General features: G+C 40.1%; 1 long non-coding RNA gene across 2 annotated transcripts in view; it reads right to left on the reverse strand.

The window, feature by feature from the left end:
* Positions 1–224: 224 nt before the first annotated feature.
* Positions 225–24,911, reverse strand: part of LOC137072034 (uncharacterized) — a 39,625-nt gene continuing 14,938 nt past the window's right edge. The window contains exons 3-4 of one of the 2 annotated variants that reach the window (XR_010904593.1): positions 13,835–13,930; positions 225–1,732 (exon numbers count right to left, since the gene is read on the reverse strand). This is a non-coding gene — a long non-coding RNA (uncharacterized lncRNA). Of the gene's footprint in view, positions 1,733–11,892; positions 11,984–13,834; positions 13,931–24,911 lie in introns of those variants that run through there. The other variant, XR_010904596.1, reaches the window with a different exon arrangement.

Below are 24,911 nucleotides of genomic sequence, written 5' to 3' on the forward strand. Positions count from 1 at the left end.
AGTAATAGGCAAATGTATAATATTAAACAGTGTTACACTCCAGTGCTTTTTAAAAATGCGTGAGATTCTATATACATAGAGAGAGAGAGGAGAGAGAGAAGAGAGAAGAGAGAGCGAGAGAGAGAGCGAGAGAGAGAGAGAGAGAGAGAGAGAGAGAGAGAGCAAGAGAGAGGTGAAAAGTGAGAAGACACCTTTGAAAAGAATCAATTACAGTAAAACGCATCAGAATCACTCGTGCATTTAATACATCTCATATCTGAGCGTTTCAGCCCGTTCCCTCACGCCTGCTGCATCAGCCAGGCCCATCTGCGCTGCTTTGCAAAGTAGCAATATTTTAAACTAATATCAATGCATTATGAGCCAACAAATCCTTTAAACAGCACATTAGGATGAATTGTTGCAAGGCTGCGATATCAAATAACAGGTATCAGCAGCACAGAAAGCCCCTCATTTCTCATCTCTGCAGAACACAATAGCACATTTGGCAAGGTGAGTCAAAAAGAGAGAGTGAGAGGGGCAAAATTCTGGCAGTGAAAGTAAAGTGATCCTTGTTTTTGCATTAGCTAAACCGACAGCACTTGTAAATGAGTCACATGGGTGAGGATTATCTTTCAGTGTCAGGATAAGTTTACAAAATATGTTGTGCTATCTGCTGTTTACAATGCGTTTGATAAAATGAAAAAAATTTGACTACCAATCGCTGACATCTGTGGAATTTTCCTCAATATCCTAAAAATAGTGTCTGCCACGCAGTCCACGGTGACCCCAATCGGCTGAAAAGACATGTTATTTAAACTAACATCCCTAATCCAATGTCAAAAAGAAATGACACATTCAAATAATAAAAAAATAAAACCCGCAGCTGCGGACTAAATCTTCCATTCCATGTCATCTTTTAGTGGACAAGTCATGTTTATTACTGACTAACAAGGAGGAGGACAGGGATCAGAACCGTGACCTGAGAACAGAACGACTGTTTTCATGCTGTATTCACACTGTAGACATGCTGTAAGCCTGTAGGTTCCCTCACCAAAGGCCTACAGGAACACTTGTTTGTTCTTACCCACGTCCCTGGCGACATACAAATATTTATCCAGATATACATTTCAGACACTTGCTAAGAGACAATGTAGACACATGTACGACAGACATGCAAAAAAAAAAAAAAGGAAAATGTGATATAATAGCATTCCCTCTAACCAAGTAGGGGAAGATGGAGTGCACACGACATGAGATGTACAATTGCAGTAGAGAAAAGGGACTGCCTAGCGTCCGAGCCGGCCCACGCTGCCTCAAAATTAAACTACCTGGTCATTCGTTACCTGCCTGCAGCTGTCAAAGCAAACAATGAATGTACAGCGGAGAATTGATGACTATTTGGAATGCATATGGGCAAAAAGGCTTCAATTTAGTGCTGTGGTCTACGCAGATGAAATGACAGTTGTGATTGATTTGACACGGCAGTCCAGATTTATCTTGCAAATGGAGTAATGGCTGTTGAACGGTAAGGGTGGCGATCTGGCGCTGAGCTGATAGCACACAGAAAGAACAGAAGAGCTGAGTCCCAGCGGCTCTGAGGCACATCATGAGGAATCTTCGCTAAGTGTCGTTGAACAGATTGTCTTGGTCAAGGTTATGATGCACTCATAAGTCTTAAGGAGTGTGTGTGTGGCACTTGGCTGCCTCCCCCTCCACATACCCAACCGCCAGACGACCCTCCTTACAAGGTGACCTGAAGAAGGGGATAGAAAGTAAAAGACTAATCAGCATTTTCCATGGGAGGCGTTGAAATTGGGACGGAGAAAATTAAGTGGATGCACAGAAGTGTGGCTCAAAACAGTGAGAGATTTAAAAAAAAAAAAAACTCATCCAATATAAACAAAAACACAAATGCGAACCAAACCAACCGTATTCCATTCACTGTTCACTGAACTAACTCTATAGTGCTGAGGATTGTGACATGGGATGCTTTTTTTTTTTGATCGAAGAATTAACACAAACACACACTTTCAGACAAAAGCATCACATGCAAATGTACAGCATGTCGTCTCAAAAGAATGAGTTTCCATCACACCCATCGCCCCCTAGTTCCGCTTAGTGAGTTGAACAGGCTTCTCTCAATACATTTATAATTGAGGGAGTGTTTCTTCACGAAACAGCACACAAAAAAAATCTTCTGTTCACTGCATTTTAGCCTTCATCCATGTTTTATTGAATAACAGGGGGTGGGGCAAAAATGGCAACACAAAAGAAAAGAAAAAAAAAACAGAGGATGGCAATCCACGAGTGCAGCCATTGATAATGTTTTGTTTATATCTTCAGCTCCTTGAGAATAATCTCAGGTGTCTGAAGCGAGAGTGAGTTTCACTGGTATCTGTCATTCGGGTGTCAATCCAACTGACACATTTTACACTCTGCTGGCACACAGGACTCACCTGCTGACACACACACACACATACACATACAAAACAGCACCAAGTGATTGGGAGCATTTACACAAGAGCATGCTGGATCCATAAAAAGAAGATAAAAGAAAATAAAAAAAATACAGAAAATGAAATACTATTTTTGTTTTGTTTGTTTTGATTTTTTTGGTTACTGTATTGAACTATCATGGTATAAATTATGGATTTCTTAATGATAATGCATTGTTCATTTTAAAATAAATTTTTAAAAAAAAGATGATCTGTAACAATCTGCTTCCAACATGTAATGCAAAATAATTTGAAAAAAGCTTTCAGCATGTTACACCAGATGATACAACAAGTTGCTTTTATTAATTAATCATTGAACCATTTATTCAATTTATTTATTCAAAAAGTGAATCATTTAAAAACAAAACAACTGCAATGTAAAATCGAATAGTGAAATTAATTAAATTAAATGAGATTGTTTCACTCAGATAATAATGAAGGTTTGCTGTACTTAAAGTTGCATGAAATCAAAATTTGCTTGTAGTAAAATAAACTTAATATGATTGATTTGCAGTAGAGTTCCAATTCTCAGCATGCATTGCATCAGACTGTATAAAGAAAATACATGTTGAAATTAAGTGTTTGTTAAATTGTGTTTTTGCACAAGACTATAGGGAGACATAAGTTAGTGTTTAATGCGGTTGGGATTTACAGGGGTTCTGGTATGTAAGTTTTGTAGGGTTACCATTGTGGTGAAGAGTCTCTTTGATAGTGATAATTAAAACTTAAATGATTTGAGGAAAACGATTGCCTTAAGTAGTTTAATAGATATATAGTTGTTAAGACTTGGTTAAATTTGTTACCTGAATTCAAACTGAATGAGTGGAATAACCTTAAAATCTTTAAATTGAGTTTACCTTAATGATTGACTAAATCAGCACTAAAATATAAATGAATTTAACATTTTATACAAGTTTACAATACTTATACTTACTGGTTTTAAAACTTAAATGGTTTAAAGAAATCGGTTTCCTAAAAATGGTTCGAGGTACCGTAACTTATTGGGTTTTACAGTGTGACTTTCTTTATCATCGAACCATTTAACCAATTTACCTGAAAGCACTGAATCATTCAGGAATGACAGAACCATCAATATTGTGTTTAAAATGGAAATTACTCAAAATTAACTTATTGCTTTATAGAAGACTTCAATTTAACAAGAACACATTGTGCTGTTGCAATTACATTTGTGCTATTGTTCTGAATATCCGACCCAATCGGATGAGAAAGTAACTACAATATTTCAAGAGCTGGCCTATGAACGTGATTCAACACTAACGATTTTTAGAAAAAAGTAAACATGAAGGTCCAACCCTAAAACTAATCATCATTGGGGCATAAGCAGATCGTACAAAAATGTAAGAATGAGATTATACAAATTTGTATGAATTTTAAGCATTTTCACAAGCTTTGAGAAACAAATAATCCACTAAGAATGTGACTCAGACAGGTTAGTATAACACGTTAACATATTAACATGCATGATATGTCATGATAATCATAAGGATGATTAAAGGAAATGTTCTCAAACAGACTCAAAGCTCTAAAGCAGGCTGTGTCGTTATAGATTAACCATTGATATATGAGGCCCTGCATGTTGCCTGCTTCCGTCTACCTGTCTACAGAAGCCTTTAATGCATAATATTCAGCCTCTCAATGAGGTGTGCAGGCTTGTCTCTCTCTGTCACATGAAACGGGCACACGGCTTAACCAGGCCAACTTAAACCAGCTTTACTCCTCCTTAGATTTCATATGCAGGTACTCATCATGCCAAGTGCTTTCAGTTTCCTCCTCGTCTTTCTCTCCTCTATACCTCCACACTTTCATTTGGTCTGTTAATGAGAAATATGCCATCGGAGGCCTCTCGTGAGCACGAGTGTACCTTAAAGCTCCACAGCGACCTCCTTCTCGGCTGGATTTTTGAGCGCGACAGGAGATCTACCTCTGCGTGAATCCTGTAGAGTACACTTAATTCCCCACAGAACACGGCGAGCAGGGGCGCTTCGTCAGGGGAACAGAAAGGCATTTGAGAGCAGATTAAGAATATGAACAGCAATATTCCCGTCGCGGCATCTGCATGCACCCAGGATTACAGGGTTCCGAGGAGATTACTGGCAGGGGAAGAGAGGTTACAGGTTCTGAAAACTTTTCATTCTCACCTAGGGTATGGAGATCAACCCACGCACACAGACATCCACGAGTTTCATTTTTATATTCATTTGGGTTTAATATCATTTCTTGAGTTTGTGCACGCATTTGTCATGCCACATTCACAGTATGATTTAGACCCCATCCACAATACATTATTCCTTTGCATTGTGGCCTCCCACCCACATTTAAACAGCGTAAAAAAAGCAAGGACTTTTTAAACACTGATTTAGTGACCCTTGTGAACAAGTGAAAGGGTTTTAGAATATGGTGACATCATGAAACCAATTTGCACAGATTGTTTTTTGACATACTAGGACACAACAATGCAGAATTCTGGTGTGGAATGTCAGCATTATGTGGAGGGCAAATTAATCAACGGAGTGTCTATTCACACTAAGTGCAAATAGTGTGCCTTGTTGGGTTCCGCCTAACAACGCCTGGCTACACCAAACAAGATTTTAAAAAAACACACCCATAATTCAACATCCTCAGTGGCGCAATCAGTAAAGCGTATGGCTAATGGATCATTGTTTTGTCACGATCAACATGGCTTCGAATCTGCCTTTTGCAGAGCTTGCTCTTCTCTCTTTTCTCATCACAAATCACATCGGAAAGGCATTTATTTTCACAAAAAAAGGGTTAGGGATAGGTGTAGGGAGGGCTTTTAGTGTCCCTTAAGGCGGCATCCATTTAATAGTTTAAATAAAAATAATAATTCACACGGTGTTATTATTGCATCCTGTTAATGTACAACAATAGCCTAGAAATCTAGAAGCACCCTATAGCGGCAGCAAATCTAATCTGCCGCGAGCGTCGTCTAGCAACTCTCAATACCTTCTGAGCTATAAAAACCAAACTCTGGTCAGGCCAATCACATCGTGTAAAGAGTCGGTGGGCGGAGCTTAACATAATGACGCTGAGTTGCACTCGCTTCTAGTAAACACAGAACCTGGCAAACAGCGGTCTTTCGAATCAGCTTTGACCATGACTCTGGAAGACTTTGAGTTAAGATGTGTTCTGACTGAGTTTTGCCGACCAGATACGAAATATGAAAGAAAAGAAAAAAAGAAAAAAAAAATCTGTATTTTAGACATTATCGAATAAGTTGAAATCTTTTGAGATTAAAGTCGAAATATTTCTACAATAAGGTCAAAATATATTTCAAGAATAAAGTCGAAAAATTTCAAAAATATTCAAAATGTCAAAATTAGAAACGCAGCCTCATTGACCCAAGTTACAGCCCTGCACCTGCCGCCAGTGTATTTGAACAGGGGGCCAAAAACTTTCATCATCCATCACACTTCTCTACGTTGTGTTTTTCTTGAGAACTTGTCATTAAATAATGACACCACCAGTATGGTTTGTTGGCTCATATCGTTGCATGGAGGTGCATGTTCTGGGGATCATATTTAAAACAATTACACATCAGAAAATGTTTTAAAGCAGAATTTTTTTAGAGAATACATGTATCTATATCTCTACGTGCTCAATTTTTTGAGAACTTGTATAATAATTAAATAATGACACCCCCATTATGCATTGTTGACTGGTGCATGTTCTAGGGATCATAATTAAACAATTAGCCTACACATCGGAAAATGTTGTAATGTAGGATTTCTTTTGAGTATTAATTTACCTCTACGTGCTCAATTTTTTTGAGAAATTGTGAAAAAAACAATGCGACCCAAAAAAAATAATAAAAAATATTTATATATATATTATTTTATTTTTATTTTTTTGTAGTGTAGGTGACATTGTTTTTTCACAATTTCTCAAAAAAATTGAGCACGGGTAAATTATATAAACCTGTAAGAAAGTCCATTTTGCCTGTAAAGTCTATTCCTGCACAGTATATTTTGTAACGTCCTAAGAAGACATACAGTACAGGCCAAAAGTTTTGAAAGAAAGAAGTTTCTTCTGCTCATAAATCCTGCATTTATTTGATCAAAAATACAGAACATTTTTTAATTTTGTGATAATTTTGTGATATATTATCACAATTTAAAATATTTGGTTTTCAATTTATTATACTTTAAATTATCATTTATTTCTGTGATGCAAAGCTGAATTTGCAGGATCGTTACTCCAGTCTTCAGTGTCACATGATCCTTCAGAAATCATTCTAATATTCTGCTTTATTATGAGTGTTGGAAACAGTTCTGCTGCTTAATATATTTGATGAATAAAAGGTTCAAAAGAACTGCATTTATTCAAAATAAAAACATTTTCAAATAATATAAATCTCATTTACTATCAGTTTTTATCAATTTAACACACCCTTGCTGAATAAAATTATTGATTTATTTCAAAAAAAGAAAGAAAAAAAATGACTCATCCCAAAATTGTTGTTACAAAAGATTTCTATTTTTTAAAACATTTGCTTCTTTTTTCTTTTTTTTTTCTTTTTTTTTACTTTTTATTCCTCAAAGTAATATAAAAAAGTATCACATGTTATGAAAAAATATGAAGCAGCAGAACTGTTTCCAACTTTGAAAATGAATCATCATATAAGAATGATTTCTGAAGGATCATGTGACACTGAAGACTGGAGGAATGATCCTGAAAATTCAAGTTTGCATCTCAGAAATAAATGATCATTTAAAAGTATAATAAATTGAAAACAAATTATTTTAAATTGTAATAATATATCACAATATGACAGTATTTTCTGTATTTTTGAACTAATAAATGCAGGCTTGAAACTTCTTTCAAAAACATTACAAATATAATATGTGTCCAAACTCTTGGCCTGTACTTTATGCCATGTTGGTAGATTAAATGTTGTGCTGTAAAATTTCCTTTTGAAATCCTAGATAAAAGTAAAAATAAACTATTATGCTATAGATCCATGTCAGAAGCAGTTAGACGTCCAGCGCAGATCTTTACTAAAAAAAAAAAAAGTTACGACTTTATTCTCGAAATTTAGATTTAAAAAAAAAAAATTCCTTTGAGGTTTAGGGCTTCCGTACTTTCATATCTGACTTCACCAAAAACATCTGTGAAAATTGTGATATCTTTAGATTGTCACTTGACGTACAGATTAGCTGTGGTTTCAAAAGAAGTCTAGGTGATCAAATTTCAGATGTGGCGATTACTTGCAGCCATCCGTCATCTCACAGACAACAAAGAGTTTGTGAGCATCAAGTCGTAATTGCATACACATGTCCAGTATGAGCAGTTACGCCTCACACTCTCTCTGAAAAACCATTGTTCTTGTTTTTCACCTTTTCTACTTTTTGCTTAAACTAATTTTATAACTATGGAAAAGTTTGGGTAGATACCAAGCAACATTTGTGGCTTTTTCTCTTAGACTGTGCCGATCTTTCCATGGCTCAACTGTCAGCCTTGATTTTATCTTCTGGCATGTGGCATTTCCCTCACCACTGGCCCGTCGCTTTGGCCAACAGCATGCCACGCGTGCAAAGCAAGCACAGGAAATCTGTCCCCCCAGGAGACGGCTAACAATGCTACGACCAGGCAATTCCCCTCCGCACCTTTCGTGTGAGGGAACATGCACATATCACATATTCAGCCGCCATGTGCAATCAATTACAAGCCTTAATGAACGCCAGCTGGGAGTCACGATCCATGCAAAAGTGTGTGCTTGTGTATGTTTGAACAAACACTTTACCATGAAGTCTGTATGAAAATTAAGGCCCCAAAGGCTCATAATTAAAAACGTATTACAAGGAACAAAAAGAAAACTAGATTACGGTCTTTACTCTGATTTCCAAACGATAGGGACGAGAGAACGAAAAAAAGACACAAACATAGGATTCAAGCACGTATCAAGACAGACAGAAGGCAGGCACTGCCACTCCCCAGACTCAAGTGTTAACCTTGCTGCTGGTATAAGGAGGCCACAAGCATGCTGGGCGGAAGGAAGGAGGGTAGGTGTAACCTAGCCACTTCACGCAGGGTTGAAGTGTCCCTGCTAGTCTTTCAGCGTTCAATGAGAGGCCCAAGTGACACGCAACAGGGACTTTCCCAAGAAGTTTCCGTGCCCTTGGCTTCCGAAATGCACCCAGTAGTCATCAATTAGCCTGACAGGCCAGTTCTAAACTAAAACACGCACACAAACTAAGACAGTGTTCAGCATGGACTGTTGCTAATGAGGTTTGATAAACTGAATGGCTATTATTAAAATAACTGATCAAATATGGGTCATTCTGTGTCAACTCAACCAGAGGGCCCTGGCTAAAAAAAAAAAAAAAAAATTCTAGTGAAAGAAAAAAAAAAAGAGATGTGTTGTATGCAATTGTTTTAATAGAGGGAAACAAGATACATTTGTAGTTTCAACATTATTTATTCTTCAGACATTCCCCTTTAAATACAAAAAGTATCCACTTTTGACCACTGAAAATGTGTACTCATGGAGCCGCATTTAGATCTCCATATCACTGGGATTTAACCATATAGGGACTTTAAAATTAAGATACCAATATAAATTTAAAAACAAATTCTAAAAGGATAATAAGATATATGTAATACTGTTACAGGCATGCAAACTTGGGGCAAAAAAAACAAAAAGTGCATTTTCCCATTTATGTCAAATCTTGCTAAATATTGCTGAAGTCAACAGATTTAACTAATAGACATACCAAAATAATGATGCTGCCCTCTTTCTAAAGTAATTTTTACCCCCCTGTAATTTGGCTCCAAATCTCATGTGAAAACAAATTAGTGGATCACTCAGCCAATAATTTAATATTTTGGCTTTCATTACTATTTGTTCTGCTTTCTTCACAAATTTGGTCGATTTGCCATGGAATGACCCCATTAGGGCTGTAACGATACACCAAACCCACGATTCGGTTCGTATCACGATTTTTGACCCACGGTACGATACAAACCTCGATATGGGGGGGACAAAACAGTTTTATTCTGTACAGTATTCTGTAGCCTATTGTGCCATCAATACCATATATCTGTATGGTCAATAGGCTACTGCCGACGTTTTCTTTGCGGTACCAATAGGCAATATATATTTAACATGAAGTATAGGGCCTCCTGTACATCAATACCAACAGAAGCGCCGCGTCAGACACGCTTCTGGTGTGCAAAGAAAGAGAAAACGCCACGCAGCCACCCCGCGGATGACACGCAACAGAAACGCCACGCTCACACCACGTTGCCAGCCGGTTGGGGAAGCTTCTTGAAACACTTACGGCAAATTTTGTGGGTCTTGTCAACTACACGATTGCCATCCTTGTTCTCCACCGGGTAGCTGAAATGTTGCCATACTGCTGACTTAAAAGTTGGACCTGGACAGGAAGGATAATTCTGGGAGTTGGAAGGGGTGTGTCGCGATTCTGCCTTCTCACATCGCGATACAGGTTCGTGGACCTGCGTATTGCGATTTCGATTTCATATCGCATATCGTTACAGCCCTAGACCCCATACATCTTTGTGTGTGTATGTGTGTGTGAGAGAGAGAGAGCGCTTTACCCCATCAGACAAATTTGCTCAAAAATAGATTATGGCCTCCCTAAACAGACCGCTGCATAATCAGTTATATTTCTTACATACCGTAAATTGCATTTAACAATTACAATACAATTCTGCAATGGTGACAGCCCCCCTCATTATCCATAGGATTAGAGGGCAAAAGTGATCCAAAACCCTTCCTAAATAACAGCCAAAGCCCCATCAGCGGTAACATCTCTACTCATAAAGCTACGAATTTATCATTATTGAGATAATACGGAGGATGAATTACCCAGTGTGCGTGAGCCTTTGGGGGCTGACCCGAGATCAGTCTCAGATGAAGGCAACTGGAGGGCTCAGGAATTCATTTTCATATTGCAAATGGCCATCCCAATCAGTATGCATAAAGTGCCTCTGAAGAGATGTGTGCATCTGTGAGAGCTGCGCATTGGGATGAGAAAACATTCTATATTAGTATACGCTCAAGACACCAAACAAGAGACCAGACTTCAACAGATCTGACTGACGCCAGACTTATGCTGATGCTCGGTCACTTTATGTTATGAATGAGAAGCTGATTTGCTAAATCGCAAAGGAGCTGGTAATGCAGCAATAGATAGAGGTCACAATTGCATTGACCCTTGCATTCTCTCTTTAAACACACCTCCGGTTCCCACATTTCTTACACATGCACACATACATGTATGCACACTTTCCTGTCAAGACGGATACCATTTCAAGGGGAAGGAGCTTTTAAATGATTTAGCACTATGATCCGGAGACATTCCAAGCAATTTCATACACCACTGATATTCACATGCTGCTCTTAGGAAATGTCTGGGCATATGCTACCCCCACCGTTCACATACACATACACACACAATAGAAATTGTGACATTGGAATGAGATAAAAAATAATGCAGGGGATTATGTCCTGATACTAGGCCTTATTTACTCATAGATGTATTATGAAAAACACCTGCCTCCTACTCCAATAGGATCAAGAGATTAATCTTACTGAGACTTAATACATACAGATGGTCAGACAGGAAAAATTAGAAAAACATGAAATATGAAGACATTCGTCTTGTATAATATGAAATATGATTCATCTATTGTAGAGATTATAGCTTGATGCATTGGTGTACTTAACAAGGAGACAAAGTTAATTTCTTTATAGGCCAAATGTTGCTGGCAAGATCCCTAGAATAATAATGATTCTTTGGGGAATATTATATAAATTAAACTTAAGCCGTCTTCTCTGTTTGCATATTAATGGCTGCTGGTGCAGGGCTGCTTTTGATTCATAGGCTGTCAGATCTCTGTGCAGCTGCCACACAAACATCTGACAGCTCAGAACACAACATTTATTTATTCAGCACAGAAACGCACACACACCTTTAATGCTGAAGACACCCTACACAGCCCATAGCGGGGGTCTTTTCAATCTGGGTCTTTATTCTTCTTCTAACGGAAGATTACAGTTGAAGTACCGATCTCCTTTTTCTTTACTGATATCAGATGGAGCAGTGACACTGATCTACTGGCATTGCTTACACTGTCTTATCGGTGGAGAATCACTGAGAACTGTCATTTATTTGAAGTACTTTTTCAATAAACAACCTATAGTATAGTAGCAGATAACCCAAAATTGCTTATGGCAGGCGTGTTTAAACTTTCTGAAGCTAAAATATGATGATCCTCAAGCGAAGAACCCCCCTTCATAAAGTACAAAGACATACATACTGTCATGTATAATGACCCATTAATATATAGTGAGAGATAAAATATCAAGTGTGATAATACACTCACCAGCCACTTTATTAGGTACATCTTATACTGATACCTGGTTGCACCCACGCAGTTGCTGCAAATTTGTTGCTGCAAATCTATGATGCGAATCTCCTGTTCCACCATATCCCAAAGGTGCTCTATTGGATTGGCAAAGAAAGCAGTTGTCATGTAGCCTATGTGAAAGTATGTCATGCTTCACTGTCTGTTCTGTGCTACAAATATTCTTATCATCACAGAAGTTTATTTTTTGGATACAAATACTGAGGTCTACGGTCACCTTCTGAAAGTAACTTGGTGCTTCAAATAACGATTGTAATGATTACAAGGCGACAAGTGTCTTAAAATTTATGTCATTGAATAATTCGAGAGATTTGTTCAAAAATAATCCAGTAATGAAATAAAGTATTTGCATCATACAAGTGATTGAATCATAAATTTAAAACTTTTATGTATATAAAATTACATGTTGTTTTGTTTAGTTGTCTGTTCAGAATCTTGGAAGAATCTCCGTTTAAAAAAAACAAAAATAATGATTCTAAATTTAACCAGAATCGTGAAGCTATCGCCAAAAACATTGAACCGAGTGGTTATTTAAGTTATTGTTGCTTTGAACCAGTCTAGCCATTCTCCTCTGACCTCTGGCATCAACAAGGCATTTTCACCCACAGAACTGCCAATCATTGGATATTTTCCTTTTTCTGACCATTCTCTGTAAACTCTTGAGGAGGTTGTGCATTGTGCATGAAAATCATTTTTCAGCAGTTTCTGAAATACTTAGAACAGCCTGTCTGGCACCAACAACCATGCCATACTCAAAGCCACTTAAGACACCTTTCTTCCCCATTCTGATGTTCAGTTTGAACTTCAGAAGATCATCTTGACCATCACTGCATCCAAAAACTGACTTGCTGCCTCGCTGCCTTATCAGGCAATGACTTTGTAGGCTGCATTTGAGCATGGAAATGCCTCGCAAAAATTATTTCAGACAGACTTCTGAGGTAGCATAATGGTTTAATGATTTACAGAAAAACAGAGAGAGCTTTGCCATTTGTATGGCGATAACCAAGCAAATATTTTCATTGTAATTTCTAATAAAAAAATTGACATCAGAAGTAGTATGTTAAAAATGTTTTTACATACAAACTGACCACCAACTGCAACCATTAGCCATCTTAATTTTTCAGCTCAACTGTCAAAGAATTGAAAGCACACGATTATGGGATATCTATGCTGCCTTCAAAAATCTATCAGATGAAGGAATCTCAGGAGACAGAAAGCTAATATTGGATTCAAAAGCGCTTTGATGGCTTCCTACCTTGGAATGCCCTTGTCTACATTGCACATTAATATCCAGTAATGTAGTAGGAAAATATTGCAAATAATTTTAAAAGAATACTGAGCATGTGATGATGGGCCTACATGGTTTTAACAGTCACGTCACCACCTACTGGGCTAATGATATAATTAATAAGATCTTTATTTGAAGTGTCACCTTATTTTGAACACTACCATAGATATCGGTCAGTGTTAACATCCGAACTATAAACTTTTATATGTGAAGCTACTCTCTCTGGCTCTGCAGCACCAACGCAGATTTTGATCTGCGCTGTAATCATACTTGTCAAAGTGTTAATAGACATAGCCGAATCGTGTGTGTGTGTGTGTGTGTGTGTGTGTGTGTGCTTGCGTGTGTTATTTTGGCCCAAATTTCATGGACCGGGCCCCCTAGCACACCCATGTGGCACCAGTTTGAAAAACCCTGCCTTAAGCAATCAGCTAATAAGCTCATTTATATCACATAAATTATCATTTATATTTAAGGATGGTTCTCAAGGGTACTGATCTCTCAGATTTCATATAAACAGCGAAGTCACAATAAAATACCTCTCATTGCACTCATTACAAAGCAACTCCATTAGCACTCTTTCACCTAAAAGTCTTTGGTACCCACCGTCCAAAAAAGTTAAAAGTGCATCTGTTTTACCTACATTCTGAAAGGTGATCCTTTAGTCTAGCTTTGTGTCTCTCTACCGCCCCAACACCCCATGGGCCTCTACTTCCTGACAAAGGTCCTTCTCAATATCCTGAAAAGAGAAGGAGAGGGTAGAGAGGGGTATGAATAAGTGAGAGAGACAGAGAAATCAAGAGAGAGAGGGGGAGAGCAAAGGAGAGCGATGGCGTGCCAGGTAGTGCTTACAAAAAGAGAGGAGGCCATTTAGATCACAGGCAACAGGAATGAGGGGAGGCAAGACGTCTGCACCCGTATAATCAACATCCTAACTCCCTAAACACATGCACACATCACAACAGAGGTGCTAGTTTTATGCAGTAAGACGCCACGTTGCTGTTTTCAATCCACACATTCATGAGAAAACCACTAGCGTGACTTACTCTGTTCTGTAACATAAAAGCCCTCGGACTACAGCCTTTTGGCTGGATATGGCAATTTAGAACTTAACATATTACAAAATAATTTGCCTAATAAATAAGAAACTTCCAGGAAACAGAAACGAAAATATGTATTTAGATTATCACTAGGGGGCAGCACTCTCATTCAATTACTTTTGACTTGCCAACAAGTTACAGATCAATATGTGATGAAGAAAAAACACACATGGAGCAACATTTAACTGTTAGAAGAACTCAAATATGTAAAATAAATTTTGTTAGGCCATATTTATGTTCAGTCTTTCTATCGCAAATATGTATTTTTTGTTTGAGTTAAAGGGATAGTTCACCCAAAAATTAAAATTCTGTCATCATTTACTCACCCTCAAGTTCTTTGTTCTGCTGAACACAAAATAAGTTATTTTAAAGAACGTTTGTAACAAAGAAGATAGAGCAACCATTCACTGCCACAGTAAGGGGAAATAATACTATGGCAGTCAATGGTTGTTTTCTCTGCTTGGTTACAAAGATTCTTCAAAATATCTTCTTTTGTGTTCAGCAGAACAAAGAAACTCATACAGGTTTGGAACAACTTGAGGGTGAGTAAATGATGACAGATTTTTTTTTTTTTTGGGTGAACTATTCCTTTAAATGAAGTTCTTATAAATCCAAATAATTGTAACATTTTGGTTTGTTTATTTCATCAAGGTGAAAACAGTTACTATGTCTGTTTGTGTAATGTAAAAGGTAAAAAAAAAAAATACTTCAGTCCGTTTCCCATTGTATGCGCAATGTCATATAATTCTTTATAAGCAATGTACAAACAGGATTCAGAAAACACTGTAAGGGAACATAAGTGACAGTATGAACATGCAATCTTGTGTTTAATCCTATCATAATTTCCTGAGAAAAAAATTGTTACTGATTTAGGTACAAATGTAAAATAAATGAATAAACTAAATTAAAAGATGCATTTAAATCCATATGCAGTCAAATCCATATGTGTACAGATTTATGAAAATCTGCTCTTTGGTGTAAGGCCATCTGTGTGACAGATACAAATCATATCAAATGAAATTCAGCTCTTACTGAAAGCACACAGCCAAAGCTGATTAACTGTGCTTACCTGAACACATTACAACAGCACTCAATCAAGGACAGCAGGACTAAGCAAAAATAGGACATTTTAATCTGTGTGAGAGACAAATGTGCTGCAAACTAATCTAGTATCACACATAAACATAGTAAAGACAGTTCATGTGTGAATACTCTAACGGCAGGTAGGCATTAATGTCAGGTAGACATTAATGTAGTCATAGCCAAGTACAAGCACAGAGTCCCCGCTGAGAGATACACACATTTAATTCAAGCTTGGAGAAAGATTTCTGAGCACAGGAGCAAATCCATCCCTGGTTACACACAGAGCTTCTAACATGGCTCAATCTCAAATTATTATCTTTCACTGATTCTTAATAGAATACAGAATCATAAAATATAAGTTTAAAAGAATTAAAAATATAAAAGTTTGGTATCAAGGAATTATTTTGTTTATGAGTATTAATATATAAATAAGGTCAATACAGGTTAACACAGTTGGACAGAATAATAATGTCAAATATTTATTATAAATAGTTAATAGCATGTGCTTCACTATTGGGCCTAAATAGATTTTAAGCTACATCTTTTTTATCTAAAGAGAAAATAAAAAGAAATTGTGAATTTGTGTTAAACACATTTTAACGCAAACTTTGGGGACACATTTTATCGCCTTTCTTAAAACGGTCATCAACAGCATAATAGTTTTAGCTTTACATGATTAATCTTTATATGATATGATAAATGAATGTGAATAGGATAGTCACTGTCAACCTCGATTGGGAGGGAAAGCAATAATATGTAAATATTTAAAGTAACTAAAAGCAATTCAAGGTACCCATAAATATTTTACCTGAATCTCTCTCTCTCTCTCTCTCTCTCTTAATTTGCCATTTGTATGAAGCTTGTGAAAACATAAATATTTCAAACTGGTAAACAGTTTTTTAAAGGCTTATATGTGATTTGGGATGGTAAACCCATTCACAGCACCACCTGCACCTAGTATGAATATGTTTAGATGAAGTGTTGCCTACTAATCTAAATGTCAGTTCCGGTCTGGTTGCTTGTTGATGGATATGTATGTGGGCACGTTGTGTGTTCCGAGCAAATGCAATCAATCGAACTTGTTTCCAAGTTCATGCCGCTGCTGGAGAATATGCGCACGAGTGTCCTATAAAGACACAAATCATTTACATGCTCGTCTCATCAAAGGCATCTCTGAGTCCGCTCATCTCCACCGAGAGTTTCTGCCGATCAGAGAGCTCTGGTTGCATCTCCAAATGCGACGGGCTAACCTTTGCGACTGCCAAGAAATGTGATTAATTTTTTAAATACAGCTGTTGACCTATTATTGAGATGGAGAGACGCCACGGGAGACACTCTGCGCGCCCGCTTCGTCATTATGGAACGCGTTATTCCATCAGTGTTTACAAGATCGCGGGGAAAAGCGGGAAATCAAAATAGTACAACAAATGCTGTTCTGGGCCATTTTCATGAACAAAATGCCAATCTAACAAAAGCCCATAGAATAATCATCCTTTTAGAATTAGCTTTTCAGAGTAAAATAGCAACAACAATAGAGAAACAATCATTCCAAGGCGTTTGAGTCTTGTTAATGCGCTCATGAATAAATTATGCTAGAGATAATGGGTTTATGATCAATAATTCATCCTAGTATTTCCATCACTGCGCTATAATGTGTGTCATGTAAATGTAGCGGCATGTACTTCACGAAATTAGCTTGACAAAGGTATGTATAACAAAACAAGCCATTACTGTTTATATTAATTCAGAAAATTCTGAGTGCTTTAGGCAACATATTTTCTTAACAAAAAGAATCTTTCACACAGACAAGTTATGCTGCTCTGAGGTGGCTCTCTTTGTTGGTTCCAAATTCTGCAGAAAGAAATGCCACAAAAATCTGAGCAGTTTCTTTTAAATGTCTTGCCATAAACATACGGAGGTTCTCAACACCGGCCCTTTAATTCAACACCTCTTCTTAAAGCTAAAATATAGAAGTATATTTACTTCTTTCAAGTAATAAAGTATTCTGGTAAGTTTATAATATGCCACTGAAAATACATACGGGTGAGGGGTTCGAATGCTGGTCACCATGTTGCCTCTCCATCTTGAAAGTACATTAGCCAAAGAGGGACATACCCGTAAATTCAAGCTTCGCCTTTCATGTTTTAACACTCGATGGCACCGTGTCGAATGTGAAGAGGGGGACTGCCATATTAATCTTGGACTAAATCGGCCACCGTAGGAGTTGAAACGAAATCAGAATTGAGAGGAACAGAAACTATTATTCATTGGATTGTCAGATACCTTTTCACTGCTAGATGGGGGAAAATATCACACAGTGTAGCTTTAAAAGGTTAACATATTTATTGAAAATCTGGAATACTTTTATGAGTGATTTCTAAACTTGGAAAAGTACATAAAATCTAAAACACCATGGACAATTTAATATGAATATACATTTTTCAAGTTATGCCAAGCTCTACAATATTGTAATTGTATTGGGTACACTGTAAAACCCAACGAGTTAGGATCATTTCAACTGAGGAAACTGACTGCCTAATCTATTTAAGTGTAGAAACTAATATAGGGCTGGGCGATATGACGAAATATATCGTCTGGACGATAGAAAATGTCTATCGTTTTATATAAGGCTCTATCACTTACGCCACGATAAGGCGTTTACTGCAGAATTTTATGTCAAGATGCACCTCACGCCACGGCATGCCCATGCACGCTGCACTACATAAATAAACATGGAGGAAGACGGAAGTAGACGCTGTTCAGACCAGGGTAATTCTCCGAGTAATTATGCCAGAGTGGTGGCATAAGCGCTCAAAACAAACTTCAGACACAGACGCTGCAATGGGCTTTTACGCGTGGCACACCATATATCCATATATTGAAATATTTTAATGGCAGGTGTAGGGATGGCGAAAACTAAACATTTTCTTGACCGACCACCGAGCCTCATTAGCCGGTTGAAACCGGTTAACTGATTAGTTTAAAATATGCTGCGCTATTTGAAATAACAGCCGCGAGCCGCGCTCTCTCTCTCTCTCTCTCTCTCTCTCTCACACACACACACACACACACACAGTCCTAGCGCGGCTGCCTCCCTTCCACTCACGTCACTTTTTTTAAATTCCCCACAGCGCGAAACACGAGTCCCGCAAACGCGCCGCCGGGAGCTTGTTTGTAATCTGAGGACAATGGCTCTTTAGTTTCGAAATGGTTTGGGTACAAGGTGATCGCGTTGAAAATAAAGGCGTTTGTCTAGCGTTAGAAGCTCATTTGAAACATTGCCGCGGCTCATTTAAGAAAATGACAGCTCCGAAGAGACGCCGCTTTAGTTCGAGGTAGTGCTAACAATAATAAAGAAAGATGATCAACACCTTATGTGTTACCACTGAAATGTAGATGTAATATATTTCCGAATACAAGCCCATCTTAAGCGAAATGCACGCTTCATACTGTTGTCTGCTCTGGCTCTAACTTAGAGTTTTAGCCTGTTTACTTTTTGCAAACCTTGTGAGCGCGCAAACCCAAACGCTGTGACCTCGCGCCAAATGTTTTTATTGGTTTATTAAGTACAAACAGGCAAGTTATGAAAAATTGAGTGCGAGGGATATGTTCACTTCACACAAAAAGATTTTGGAATGAGAAGGCTAACTGTAGTAGCGTTTAGTCCACTGTATAATAGCCTAATTCAGAGATCACTTTTTTTTTTTAACCGACAACTTTGATCAGTTAACGTTGATACAGTCAACCATCGGTCAAATGGTCATCGGTTAACATCCCTAGGCAGGTGTTAACTTTACCAACAGTCTTGCTTAAAAAGGGTTCTAAATAAAATAAAAATGTAGTCCATACTACCTTTATTTGTTTTGTATATCATTTCAAACTGCATTTCCACATTGCAATTTTGTATAGACTATTCATAAACTGAATTAACAGAAAAATTGCTATATCGTTGTGTATATCGTTATCGGGATATCAAATGAGCTATATCGGGATATGAAATTTTGGCCATATCGCCCAGCCCTAATAGAGTATGTTGTGACTATTGATTTGAGCAAATATCCAATCATATGCACTAAAATTAGGCAGTGTTTAGTCGCATTTACATGACAATGGTGTTTTGGGGGCTATGGGGTTTCAAAGTGCAAGTTTTTGAAAAGGATAAAGTTATCGTGTAAACTTCAAAAACACAAGTTTAAAAAAACAGTGACGTCATGCGCCTGTGTACATGTTCAGTCTGTGTGGGGCATGTCCCACTGGTGTGGAATAGAGACATGACAATTGGAATGCGCCAAACGAGAGGAAATTTGGTCATTCTTGTGCCCATCTCTATTAACCTTTTAAAGGGGTACTTCAGCGCTGGAAAGATGAGGCCATTCCCAAAGCCACCACTACTGGGTTACTGTGACTGAGTTAGAGAACAGGCACTACAATTAAATACTGAACGTGTCTGTTCAATGTAAGTCGCCGAGTCGCCGCCTGATTCTCACAGCACAAACGCTGGAGGAGTCAGAATTCATTTAACGTCATAAATGAGCTGATGAGCTCGTGATGAAGAGCTGAGGTAATCGCGACCACACTCGCGGCATACATTTACAACGCGTGTTCAGTCTGACACGTTTTCAGTTCATGCCTTTGGAAGCTTAACTTTCATAGGAATTAATTTGAGAAAGTTAAAACACTTGCATTGCTCAGCATAGGTCCGTTTAAATTAATGCCTGCAGCTGCGAGATGAGCTGTGAGTGTGATCTCCCCATAGACTGTAAAAAAATATGGACGTAGTGTCTGTGACATCACCCATAGGATTCCGATAAGCCGTTCTGAAACTTAAAGTAGGGGCAAACTGGGCGTTGCCATCTTACGAGCGAGTCATCGCGTGTCACTCACGGATAACAAAAAATGGGCAAAAAGGCAGCATGTGGGCGGAGCTTAGGTGACGCAATGACTATAGACGGCAGATAAATGGCTATCCACCTGTCACTCAAAGTAACCACGGCCTTAATTATGCAGAACTTTAAGGCTTTATATAATGTAAACAAATGAGTTAGAAAAAAATTCACCCCCATCAGAGCTGTCATGAAGGTCAAAATTAGCCCTATAGGCCAAAACCACAATTTGTACCAGGCTGTAAACATGTTGAAAAAAGTTTGAGAAACAATGGTCTATAGACGGTTTCATCGAACGCACGCGCGTTGCTACGGTTACGCGCCTGGCCCGAAGTTAACTTCCGGTCTGTGTCTGTTTGTATGGCGCACTACTCAGTAGAAATACATTTTAAAGTACTATTCTTGGTTAACATGATATAAATATTAAAAATCAAGCAGAGAGCACATGACACAAGTTTCCCAACATTATTCTTATATTATGAAACAAAGAAACATGTTATGCCGACGCATTGCATAGTTGAAAGGCGAGTGCACATGCATTTATATAGGCTACTGAACCCACCGGTAAAATGATGTTCGTTCAAATCCAGCTCAGACATGACATAAATCTGTAGCTTACTATACTTGTTGTAGCCATTAAACAATGTTTTTTTTTTTTCTTCATATTTATGTTTAAATATTATAATATTATTTTTAGATTTCATCTGATTATGATAGGCTATAAGTGCAAAGATGCGAGTGGGTCAGAAATGATTTTGGTGGTTATATTTAGTTTAATATTAAGTTTTGTTTTGTAAAAAGCCTTTCTTTCGTTTTGTACAAATTGTCTCTTAATTTTAATAAAGGGTTCTTCGGTTAATTGCATGTATTTAATTAATAAGAAATAAATAAGTAGACTAGGTCGCGGAAGCCATCGCTTTCATCATGAACTGAAGCGCGTCTCAAATAAACTGAAACTCGGCAGGCTTGCCTCACAGACATGAGGAATATGTAGCCTAATATGTGTAGAAACGAAAAGATTTAAATAAGCACATGGTGCAGTGTTCAGAACTCACGGTAAACAACCAGCGTTATACAGATGATCACGGCGATGGGCATGAGCAGGATGTTAAAGTTTAAAGGAATTTTTTTTTTTTACCTTCTACTGAAAATGATCGGGTGCAAGCACATTTTAAACAGCACTTATTCACACACGTAATTTTGTGAATAAGTAATTTTGTCGTTTTCTCTAATGATTTCAAAAACATCTTGTAGTGCTTACCTGCTTGTAGTTATCAGTATACTGTTATATTCTATTATATGATTTTGTCATTTCACACTGTGGCCAATTTAAATGTTACCAACTAAATGAGACATAGTGAGTTTATAATTAAATTTATTAATTGCGTTTAATTATTGCATCTAAAGATTTTTCACGTGAATAAAGGCAAATAGATTTGCACACTTTGCTTAATCACTGGTCTAGTCTGTTAAACTTGTCAGAAGTTCTCGTTTCTAATCTGCCCTCGTGGTCTATTTTTTCTCTCATCAAAACCGAATACCATCAGTGGTTGTACATCAAGAGCAGGAACAGTTCCCTTTCGGGGAACTCGAGCTGCGTCGAAACGCTGTGAGAACGCCTCTGCGTTAATGCGTCGTGAAGCGCCTGTAGAACCATTCCATCGGAAAAAAGATCGATCGTCGGCGTGATGACGTCATCGACCGGAAGCTATAAAACGTCCGTGAAAACAAACAGGAACTAGCTTCTGAGCCTTCAGCAAGCGATCTGTGTGAACCTGTCTGTCTATTTGGTGTTTTTGTCTGTCTATTATCAGAGATTTTCCACCCTTTTTGTTAAATATTCCTATATTAAAAGAGAAAATAAAATAGATAGAGATTTATGGCGAGTGAAAGCAGTTTTAAGAGTTGTGTTCATCCCTGCCCACGTTACATCACGAGTGGGGATACACACTCTCTTTGTGTAGCCTGCTTGGGAGCGCAGCATGCCCAGGCAGCCCTCGAGGGGGCTGCTTGCGAGCACTGTGAGCGTATGCCACTGAGAACGCTGCGCTCCCGCCGGGCACTCTTCGAGGAGGGTGCCTCGGCTCGTGTTCCCCGCGGCTCTGGTCCCGCTGCCGCCGAGGCGCAGCGGAGGCTGCAGTCGTGGGGATCACAATTGGATGTTGCAGAGGGGTTAGAGACGGGCGCTGCCTTATCTCTGCCCTCACCTGCACCATCCAGCGGCTCTTCTCGGGGCATGGAAGCACGCATGGCGGTTTCTTCCCCCCCGAGAGAGTCGCCGGTGCTTCATCTGTCCAGCTCTGAGGAGGTGGACGTTGAAAGCATCGAGACTGAAGACTCGCCACTTCAGTCCCCTGCATGCGAGGAGCTCGTTGAGGTTCTGACGCGAGCGGTGGCCAGGCTTAACATCGACTGGCCAACCGAGAGATACGAGGCAGGTAGAAAACGTGCAAGTAAATTAGACGAGAGATTCCTGCCTTCTCGCGCTTCAGAGCCTCAGCGGCGGGGCTTGCCGTTCTTTCACGACTTGCACACTGAGGTGGCAAGATCGTGGAAGAGACCGGCATCATACCGTGTTTTCAGCCCACAGACTTCGGTCTATAGTAACATCGCTGGGCTGAAACAGTATGGGTATGGGGCGATGCCAAAGGTTGAAGAGACGCTCGCGAGCCATCTCTCGCCTTCCTCGGCATCGTCCCTTAAAGCCCCGTCTTTGCCCACCAGACCTCTAAAAACAACGTCGGCGTTGGTGGGCAAAGCGTACTCGGCAGCGGGTCAGGCGGCTGCATGCCTGCACACTATGGCAATCGTGCAGGCATACCAGGCTGACCTGCTGAGGGATCTGGACAGTAGCGATGCAGTGGGGGGAGATATTATTACGGAACTTCGTTCTTCTGCCGATTTAGCTCTCCGGGCCACCAAAGAGACGGCCAGATGTGTGGGCCGCTCTATGGCAGCCCTGGTGGCCACGGAGAGGCACTTATGGTTGAACCCCACTGACATCAAAGAGAGGGAGAAAGCTTTTCTGCTGGATGCGCCGCTTTCTCCGGGAGGCCTCTTCGGTGACGCAGTCCATACTGTCACCGAGAGGTTCCAGGAGTCCAAAAAGCAAGCTGCGGCGCTCAAGCAGTTTCTCCCTCTCAGGGTCCAGGTCCCTGGGGCTGCTGCTGACATCAAGCAGCCCAAGCCGAGTACGAGTGCCTCGCACAGGGCAAAACAAAAGCAGAGCGTCGCCACCCGAACTCCCCCTCAGCGCGGGGACGAGGGGCGGCGCTCTCAGACGAGGCCTTCAAGGGGCAAGGCTGATCTGAGGACTGTCCTCATCGCCAAGAAAGCCTCGTCGAAGCGTTCCTGACGCTAGAAGCGCCAGGACGCTGAGGGTGGTTCCCCCCGTAGGGAAACGGTGTTTACCCCTGCCTACGGTACCCGTTTTCCCTGCGGCACCCCTTGGGGGCCGCGCTGCCAACCCCGCCGCAATGCCGGGGCGCAGTCGGTCTCCGCGGGCCACCTGAGGGTGGGCCGCCCCCTCCTTGGAGGGCAGGAGAAACAAAAGGACACTGAGGGTAGTCCCCTCCGAAGGGAAACGGTGTTTACCTCTGCCTACGGTACCCGTTGTCCTGCAGCGCCCTCTGGGGGCCGTGCTGCCAACCCCGCCGCAATGACGGGGCGCAGACGGTCCCCGCGGGCCACTCGAGGGTGGTCCGCTTCCCCTTTCGGGGGGCTCCCGAGCAGTCAAGTCAGTCGTTCCCTGCCGGTCCGCCGCTTCAGGGCACTGTGCTTGTTGCTCAAAGTACACCAGAGGCCAGCCTCGAGAGGCTGGTTCCCTTAGAAGATTTTCTAGACGAGTGGAAACGTCAATCGAAGATATCTCATTGGGTCCTGCAGCGGTGTCCTACCTACAGAGGTGGGCCCGGAGCAGGCTCTGGTAATGGTACAGGAAGTACAGACACTCCTGCAAAAAGGGGCTATAGAGAGGGTTTCCCCTCCCAGCAGGGAGTCTGGGTTTTACAGCCGTTACTTCATCGTGCCGAAGAAGGATGGGGCTTACGCCCGACATTAGCTTCCTTTCGGTCTAGCACTGTCACCCCGCACATTTACCAAGTGTGTGGATGCAGAACTGGCGCCGTTGCGTCTGCAGGGCATCCGCATACTGAGGTATATTGACGACTGGCTGATTCTAGCGAATACAGAGAAACAGATGGCGGTTCAGCATCGAGATGCTGTTCTCGCGCATATGTCGAAGTTGGGGTTGAGGCTGAACGCCAAGAAGAGTGTGCTTTCTCCGGCTTAGAGAACCACTTTTCTAGGTGTGAACTGGGACTCGGTAATAATGCGGGCGCAATTATCGCCAACACGCATAGCATCGATCCTGGCAGCAGTCAAAGAACAGAAGCTAGGCCGGGCCGTCACTGTGAAACAGTTCCAGAAACTGTTAGGTCTCATGGTAGCAGCGTCCAATGTAATACCTCTTGGCCTACTGTACATGAGGCCACTGCAGTGGTGGCTCAAAACAAAGGGATTCTCCCCGAGGGGAAATCCGCTCCGCACGATCACAGTCACGCGGCGATGCCTACGTGCTCTGGTCATGTGGAAAAACCCGGGGTTTCTATCTCAGGGTCCCGTGTTAGGGGCTCATGTTCGTCGCGTAACGCTA

Source organism: Pseudorasbora parva, chromosome 1, assembly GCF_024679245.1.
Source record: "Pseudorasbora parva isolate DD20220531a chromosome 1, ASM2467924v1, whole genome shotgun sequence".
Taxonomy (NCBI): Eukaryota; Metazoa; Chordata; class Actinopteri; order Cypriniformes; family Gobionidae; genus Pseudorasbora; species Pseudorasbora parva.